We start from the raw sequence: 9,523 nt of genomic DNA, 5'->3' as shown, positions 1-9,523 counted from the left end.
CTCTATTAAGGCCTAAATTCATCCATCTTTTTCTTCTGTTGTTTTCTCACAATAATCATCCAAATGAAACAACTTGCACTACATTCAAATTTGTTCTCATCCATCCTTGCCAACAGTGGAATAACAAAAACAAAGAAACTAAAAGGGAATTAAATAGAAAATAAAGTTTAACTCCAAACCCAACATATTTTTTCCATGCACAGTGCACCTTTTTTAACTAAAAGAAAGTATGAACTAGAATTATTATTTTATTACAATCTGAACTAGGATGGTACGTTGGACAACATCAATCGTCTATAGCAAACTTATATATTATTAAAAAAAAAGAAGAAAACATGTACAAAATGATGAGGTCAAACCGAGCCTTCAATGAAAAAAGTAAACAGTAGAAAGAGAAATCTGTCCATTATTATATATTATATACTAAAAGAAGGAAACATAACATTTCAAGAACTATCAACTTTTATATCCCATACTTTAAAGAAAGAAATAGGAGATGTATCATTTAAAATATTCAAACCATTTAAAACTGTTATAATCTTCTATAAATTTCTTTAAGATGTATTCTATTATAGCTTAAGATTAGAATAAAATATATTGGTTAAAAATATATAAATATATATACATAAGTCTTAATATTCAAAAAAATGCATTGGAAAGAGTAGATTAGAAGGCATATTTCCCCTTCCTTTTACTTGACCATTAACATATTTCAACACACCTTTTTCTCACATAATTTTTGTTAAAATTGATTAAAATTTGATAAATTAGAAAAGAATTATCCAAGGAGTTCATGCACTCTTGAAAATCACGAGACAGAGATAGAACTGGAGGTAACTCAAAAAATCCGTTGATACTATACTGTCACTGCTATTTTATGACATCATGAAGATCTGCTTTCAATATCTGTCAGCTGAGCGCCTGTCCAAATGCAAATATATTAATCAATATATAGTTATATCTTACTCGATCCTCCTTCACTAAATAATTATGATCAATTGAACAGAAAACGAAGTTAAGCTCCAAACCCAAACAATTTTCTAATTTGTAATGAATTTAGTCTAATTTCAAACAAACTAATAGTATTATTATGTGTTGTATATGATTTTTTATCTAAAAGGTACAATGCCAGACTTGAGTTAAATTATGGTTTTAAATCAAATTATTGATTTATAAACTTTGAGACTAATATTCATGTGTGAGTTATGATAATTTTTTTTTTCTTTTATTGAAAAAAGCCACGCATACCATAAATGAGGAATAAGAGTATAACACATGTTTTAGGAGAAACTCAAATAAAATTAAAATTGTCTTTTATAAATTATCTTATCTTAAACGGAGTTTTTTATGTTTCTAGAAAAAAAAATCTTATAAGTAATCATTGGTTATAAGTAATCTTATAAGATTACAAAGTTGTTTTCTAAGTACAACAGGGTTGATATACGTGTGTTTTTATTGTTAAAGAATATATTTATGATAATTTGTTTAAATTAAGTGTTATGCCTTTATTTTGTGATGAAATATTTTGTAGTTCTTTTTTTATAACAATAATTTATTATTATTATTATTATTATTATTATTATTATTATTATTATTATTATTATTTTCTAACAAGTCCCTATCAACCCGAACTCTAAAAAAATTAAGTTTAAACTCGTTTCTTAACACAACTGATGAGTATATTGCATTTTCGAAAATTTCATGAAAGACAACATCTTATCCTTATTTTCAAAAGGATCAATCCTGTTGTATATCCAACTAATGCTACAAATGACTAATTTCTACATGGTGAGGGATTCCTTTTTTTACACTCGTATGGACTGATCCTCACATTTATATGTATTATTGTAACTTGATGGAAAAAAAAAAAAAAAACCTTTTTCGTCATTCACAAAAATTAAATATTGTACAATATGTCTTTGACTGGATTGAATAATTAAAAGTGGAATTGAAAAAAAATATATATAGAAAGAGACAATAAATGAACGGAAATGAAATATGTTTGATTAAAATAAATGAAAAGAATGGAACTTAAAATATTTATAATATTGATATATTACTATCATTATCATTTTTCATATATTATATTTAAAAATATTTGAAAGAAATAAACAACATAAGTGATTAAGTTTATGCCTAAAAATCACCCATCTTTTCCATATGTTGTTTTTCGCAATTATCATTAAAATGAAGCAATTTTCACTGCTTTTAAATTCGTCTCACCCACATGGGACATCAGTAAAAGAACAATGTTGGACAAAAGAAATCATCATCAACTAATTCGAGAATTACTCTACTAATAGCAAAATAAAATCAAAATAGGATATTAAATTATTTAATAGAAAGAAGAACATCTTTTTGTTTATTAAAAAATATCCAAACTTTTATCCTTAAAACTCCATAAATAGTTTGAATTGTATAATAACAATATTCAATTTTAGTTTGAATGGTATTTAAAGAAACTCTACTTTCTCTTATCTATTTGACATGTGCTATTTCTTTTTCATCAATACATCTTGTAATTTGTACTTGAACTCCTTTTTCGCCTTCTTGTTCAATTAATTCAATTTCAATTTATTAAATAGCTTTTTTCGTTGTTTTACAAATTGAAACTCTATTATTTAATTGTCCAAATATAAATACAGCAACAATAATAGGTGTTTATAAGCATTTGTAACTTTTACAATAACAAGAATATATGTGGAAACTCTAAATTTAGAGAAAAACCACACTTGTTGTCTATAGACAAACACAGATTAATAACATAAAAATTTGTATAACAAATAGACAACATTTCCAAATTCTTTGACCTCAAATATATCCAAATTCGTTGTCTAGACTACATTTTGTAATACTCTACTACAAGACAATAAAAAAAGTTTAAACTCCATCTCAAACCTTTTTATGTATACATTAGTTATTGTGGATTAAGAAACAAAAACTTAAAGTGACTTAGATTATATGGCATTCTTTGTTGAAAGATGAAAACAATACTTTCATGGTGGCTTAGTGATTAGAAGGAAGAAAAGAGAAAGAAAGATCGTGGATTATATATATATATTAAAAAAGATAATATTAAAAAAAATGTACTAGAAAGTAGATTAGAAGGCTTATTTCCCCTCCTTTTACTTGACCATTAACATATTATAACACAGCTTTTTCTCACATAATTTTTTTGTTAAAATTGATTAAAATATGATAAATTAGAAAAGAATTATCCAAAGAGCAGAGTTCATGTACTATTGAAAATCAGTAGACAGACACAGAACTCGAGGGTAACTCCAAAGATCAGAGTTGACACTATATTGTGACATCATCAAGATCTGCTTCAATATCTGTTAGCTGAGTGTGTTTCCAAATGTAAATATATCAATCAATATATAATGTTATATTTTACTCGATCCTCCTTCACTAAATAATTATGCCATGTTATATTATCAATTGAACAGAAAACGAAGTTAAGCTCCAAAACCAAACAAATTCATCATCTGTTTGTAGTACAGTGCACTTAAATCACATATGGAAAATAGTTAAGGTTTAGATTGATACCTTCAACAAGGCAAGTTTTTGAAGGAATACAAATTGAATGAATAACACATTATGTAAATTTTGTTTCCATTTCAGTCACCGAGGGAAGAATTGAACTAAAATCCCTGAAAAAATGTAATGTAAAAGTTATCACACACAAAGTCACACTTGCATATACATGAGAGCAATCATTTCAAAGTTGAACAAAACAAAGTTTCGTACCATTAAGATGATGAAAAAGGAGGAAAAAGTGTGGGTGCAGAACCTGGTCGCTGCAAATCAGGTAAGTAATGCAGTACTCAGTCATGGCTGCAGATGCACAGAGGAGAACATCAATTCCAATCCATACAAACAACACTCGGATTTTGACTTTAACATATATATATATATTGTGTTATAACACTTCACTCACTATTATTTGTATATAATCAAATTAAACCTTATATCTTGTGAATTCTTATGAATGAATTGGGATATCCTATATTTCCTTATCTTATTAATTAGTGAAGATAAAAATTCAAGAATATAACGAATTTCCTTGACAAGCAAAATTTTCTTTTTAATCAGCAAAGAAATATATTGATTATAAAACATTATTACATACCAAAATCTGACGAATCTCCTTATAAATTTTCACAAGAAAAAAAAAACTCTATTCAATGCTCTATATATATAACTAGAATGAGTTTATGAAGTTATTGCTTTATTCTTTGTTGTTGTATTAGCTTTCTAGCACAATATAGGAACACCTAACAACCTTTGTATAATGCTCTTGCAAGCAAAAAAAACAGCCGCTCTAAACTTCATGGTCTAGGTTATAGATCTAAGAGTAATGTACAATTATCTTAATATTAATCATATCAGAAGCAAATATTTTGTGATGTGTTCCTAACATGTGAATCTAAAAGTAGTAGGTGTTTGCGGAATTTAGAGCAGTCTAGATCTAGAGACGATATGCTACATGAGCTACATAGTGTGCATCCTTTTATTATATCTAAGAACAGAAATAGAGGCAACAGAGATAATTGAAGTTAAGAGTATTTTTTAATTATAGTTAAGAGTATTTGTTCTCTTTGGATATATGAACTCCTAGAAAAAAAAATGAATCACTAATACAACTATGCAAGAAATGGTTCACACAGAGATGAACTGAAAGCCTAAGAAGATGAACAGAAATGGAGGCAACAGAGATAATTGAAGGGGCTCCTTCAGTCCAAGCAAAAGAGAGAAGATGCAAAATATCTCCTGCTTCATTCATTCACACAAGTACAGTAGCAAAACACCTCTTATCAATAACCCCTACTGTGTGTAAGAATGACACAGCAGATACTTCAGCAACCCTCCATACCTTTGCTAGGACTGAAGAAACTCCTTCACTCTTTCTCTCCCACTAATCTCAGTATCAATGCATTTCTTGCAGCCTCACCAGGTTAATAAATAAATCAATCAACACATTACTATCTATACATACCTCAATGGCTTTTCTGAGTTTTTCTTAATTAGTTATTCAATCCTTTGTGCTACATATACTTCAATTGTGTATATTTGTTTCGAATTATGTCAACAGGTTCTTTCATAATTATAATATTCATATATTTGTTTTCAATTATGTGAATGAATGGTCAAAATTAGAATTCACACATAAGGGTATATACACCAACAATCCAAAACCTAGAACAGAAAATAGGCGTGGTTAGGTATAGAACTCCAATTGCAGGAACCCTAATTCTTAGAACTGCAACAGTGAAAAAAGATTAATCCAACACAACACAATATAGAGAGTAAATTTAATTGTAGAAAGATGAAAGATAGAATAGAACAATTGCGGATTTGAATTAAAACCTCAAATAAAAAGAACAGAAATTAAATTGAAAGTTTGAATTATGTAAGAAGAAGGTGAGAGCAAAGATGCTCAGACGCTGCTTCTGATGCCAACAACCCAACCCTAAACGTGTTTCTGTGGTAGACAGAGGAAGAAAGCCAAATTTATAAAACGAAATCATGAAAATAAATAGTAGAATCATTTATTATTTTTGTTTTTATTTTCAGAATTCATATAGTAGAGACATGATTTGTTGTCCCCATGCATATGTACAATTCAATTTCATATCAAATGAGAGCCTAGGATTCTTCACATTTGAATTTTTTCAAATATGTCACAATTTTTTAGTTACCATATATCAAAACAGTAGAACGTCTATAAACCCTATAAATTAAAATATTTTTTGACCTATCTGTTCACAAGTAGCAAATTACTGCAAATGGTAAAACAAAATACAGTACAATAATTATAAAGGAGGGTCTTTTAGTAATTGTCTTCGAATATTCATAATTTATTATCAATTTTATCCTTACCGTCATAACATATTTTATTGATTTTATTAAGCAAATTATATATATGATAAAATATATGTGAAACTCCAAAATTGTACTCTGTAATATGTAATTAAACTTAGTAGTTCTTAGTTGTATTTAATGTTAATTAACCAGCTGATTGTTACAAATAATTTTTATAAATAAATTATAATTTTATATTCGAGAGCAGCATTTTATTTATTATATAACTTTATTTTATAAACATCAACAAATATTACATTTTATAATAATAATAATAATAATAATAATAATAACACTTTTAACTTTTTTCTAATTAATTTTAAATTCATGACCATTACCTATTTGTTTTAATAATACTATTTATCACAAGTTATCAAGAACTTATAAAATTAATTTAAATTCTATAATTATAGGTAAAATTATAATTATATTTTACTAATCTCATGTTTGATGTTGATTATATAATTAACAATCTTGTATATTCTTACCCATAACGCGTGAATTGTCGGTGTAACTCCCAATATCTGAGTTCATACTGTATTGTCAATTCTATTTTCTGAAATCATAAAAATGTGCTTCAGTATCTGTTTCAGTATCTGTTTCAGTATCTGTCAGCTAAGTGTCAGCTGAGTGTGTCCAAATGCAAATATATGAATATATAATGTTATCTCATTCACCGACTAATACTCGCTCAGACCTAGAAGACGATATGCAGTATATGAATATATATGAACACAAATAGAGGCAGCAGAAAGAATTGAAGAGTCTCCCTTCAATCCAAGCAAAAGAGACATCCATGTTTCATTCATTCACACAAGTACAGTACCAAAACACCCTACTCTGTGTGTACGAACCCTCTATTCATTACTCAGTAAAAATCCATTTCTTGAAGTCTGAGAGATAATAAATTATTCAATCAATACATTAATATATCTATACAACATACCTGAAGGGGTTTTCTGTAACTGCTTCTTAAATCCTATGCATTTGTGTATTTGTTTTGAACTATGTGAAGGGGCTTACCTACTTTTCTATTCATAATATTAATATATTTTATCTCTTTGTTGATCCAAATCAACAAGATTACCTATCAACAAGTATATATGCTGTATCAAAGATCTGATCTGCGGCAAGCTAAATCACCAAAATACAGATGAGAAAAACTGAGATAATAAGTTATGAGTGTACAAGTAGGGTGCATGGATGAAATACTTTGATATGACTTTCACAGATTATTGAGTAGTTTTTTAGTGAGAAGAAGCTTACTTTCTGTTTGTTTAAATCCTTTCTCTTCTATTGAAGCAAATGAAAGAGGCTCAAGTGAATCCTGTGCAACTTTGAAAACTCCAAATTACATTTCATTTCAAAAACATTTTGGTCAAAATTACACTTCACATCTAAGGGTATATATATAATATACCAGCAATCCAACACCCAGAAAATAAAATAAGGTCGGCAGGCACAGAACACCAACTGCGGGAACCCTAATCTTGAGAACTGCAACAACAGTGAAGAATGATTAATACGACATAACACAATATTGAGAGTAAATTTAATTTTAGAGATGAAAGGTAGAAAATTTGTGGGTACGAAGCGAAAGAGTTAATTTTCTGTGTCTGGATGACATAAAATGAAAATAGCATAAATTAAAGTTGGAAGTTAGAATATACAGGGAGAGGAAGTTGAGAGGAGAAGCCAGGATGCTCAACACCGGTTCCGCTGCAATAAACCCATAAACTAGGTTTTCTTTTTTATCGGACAAATCCATATATAAAAAGTTCTGTACAATGTTCCCTAACATTAGGTTAGGTCTCATAATTGATGTGTATATTTGAAATGTAAACTTCCCTGCCCTAAACCAGGTGTCCTTTCTATCTGTGGTAGACAGACCAAGAAAACGAAATTTCAAAAAGGACTCGCAGATTGACCAATGTCTAATAATGAAAATAAATTGTATAATCATTTATTATTATTTTTCTTTTTTTTTTTGTCTTCAGAATTCATATAGTAGAGACATGATTGCTGTCCTATGCATTCGTACAAATCAATTTCATATCTGTTGACAGCACGGGGTTTTACTATGTCCTCATGAACTTCACTTAGTTAATTAAACAATTATGATATAATAGTATTTTATGTCTGGTTAATTGTAACATTCCAATATAGCATACGACTGTAATAGTATAATCGTCCATATGTGTGGCCTCTTTTTATTTCTATCCTAAAGTTAGTGGGTCGTCTTTGTAAGTGGACCTAAGGCCGGTCCAACAGATAAAGTCACTAGATCTGTCCTAAACATTGCACTTCTTCGCATTTTCAGAAAACTATTGTCCTTGTCTTAGAGCCGCAGCCGCCTTTTACTTCTGCTAGGGTTCCGACGTTCTTCTGATTCACGTTCCATCTTGATCATTGTTCTGCTCACGTAAGTACTCTTTCACCTTATCGTCTATGTCTAGTATAATTTTGTAGTCACAGTGGGAAACTGTGTAATGACTCGTTTAACTCGTTGTTCAAGTTTGAGAGTCGGGTTCTAGAGCTGTTGTGCTTCTTGTTTCAGTGTAGAAATCCCGTGCAAACCCATTTCAAGGTACGGGAAGCTAGAACCCTATTGTTCGGTACAAAAATGGTTGCTTTGATGTTATTCCGTGATTTTTGTGCTTATATGTGACTGTGAGTGTATGGTGTGAGTTGATTTGTTGCTTGGGTATGAAACTGTGCTGATGGCAGAGAGGAACAATGGCGGAGTCTGATAGACTCGCCCAGGCGAACCTGTCTCACCTAGGCGAGAGTTACAGGGACTCGCCTAAGTATTTCCTCGCGAAGGGTCGCCCAGGCGACCCACTGTACGTTTTGGGCGAGCGAACGTCTCGCTTAAGCGAGGAGGGTCTCGCCTAAGCGAGAACGCGCGCAGGGTTCTCATGTTGAAAGTCGAGCTCTCACCTAGGCGAAGGGAGCTCACCTGAGCGAGGGTCCTCCTCGCCTGGGCGAGACCTTTTTGCCTGAGCGAGATGCTGGGCGAGGAATGGGTTGGTCTTGATGTTTCCTGGATTTTAAGAAGTGAACAACATGCTTGTATGAGCTTTACCTTTAAATTTATGAATTGGATGGCCTGTATAAATGGTGTGGTGTATGAGTCTTGAGTTATGAGGTTGACGTGACGGGAACATGATAATTGTGTGAGATGATTCATGAAATTGGAGTGACAAGTTTGGTATGAGTAACAATAAATCTTGATGGTTGGTAAACCAGTGGCATGGTTATGTTATGAAGAGAAACGCTTCACTCATGATTGGGAATAACGAGTTGGCAATGATTCAACATATGAGAAATGGGATCTTGTTATGGGTTTTGGTTTGAAATCTCGTGTACGACGTATGTATAAATTCTTGGTTGTTTATGTATGATGGTCCGTGTCAGTACATAATTCCTTGGGGTCTCTAGGTAAGACTTTCAGGGACGCGCTTCAGTGGTCGGGACGTAATTCCATGGCCCCTGTTAGTAGATGTTCATGGTGGTGCCCCATCTGTATAACTAGGTAAGGATTCAAGTTAAGGTTGCATCCTGACACTCTAAGGAGCCAGTTAGTCTCACTTAGAACGGACTGACTCCTGTGGTGAGAGTAGCAGGAGGCCTGAAATTCAGTAAGGGCTAACCTTGT

At 30.9% G+C, this 9,523-nt stretch overlaps 1 long non-coding RNA gene across 1 annotated transcript; it reads right to left on the bottom strand.

Moving 5' to 3' along the window:
• Positions 1 to 3,407: 3,407 nt before the first annotated feature.
• On the bottom strand, positions 3,408 to 5,859 carry LOC114164869 (uncharacterized). Its single transcript, XR_003599608.2, has 2 exons — positions 3,751 to 5,859; positions 3,408 to 3,653 (listed from the first exon to the last, which is right to left on the bottom strand). It is a non-coding gene; the product is annotated as an uncharacterized LOC114164869 (long non-coding RNA).
• Positions 5,860 to 9,523: the final 3,664 nt, after the last annotated feature.

This window comes from Vigna unguiculata, chromosome 9, assembly GCF_037176805.1.
Source record: "Vigna unguiculata cultivar grain cowpea cultivar isolate G323 ecotype 2 chromosome 9, ASM3717680v1, whole genome shotgun sequence".
Classification (NCBI taxonomy): domain Eukaryota; kingdom Viridiplantae; phylum Streptophyta; class Magnoliopsida; order Fabales; family Fabaceae; genus Vigna; species Vigna unguiculata.
Note: the sequence above shows the minus strand (reverse complement) of the source record. Positions and strands in the feature narration are given on the sequence as shown.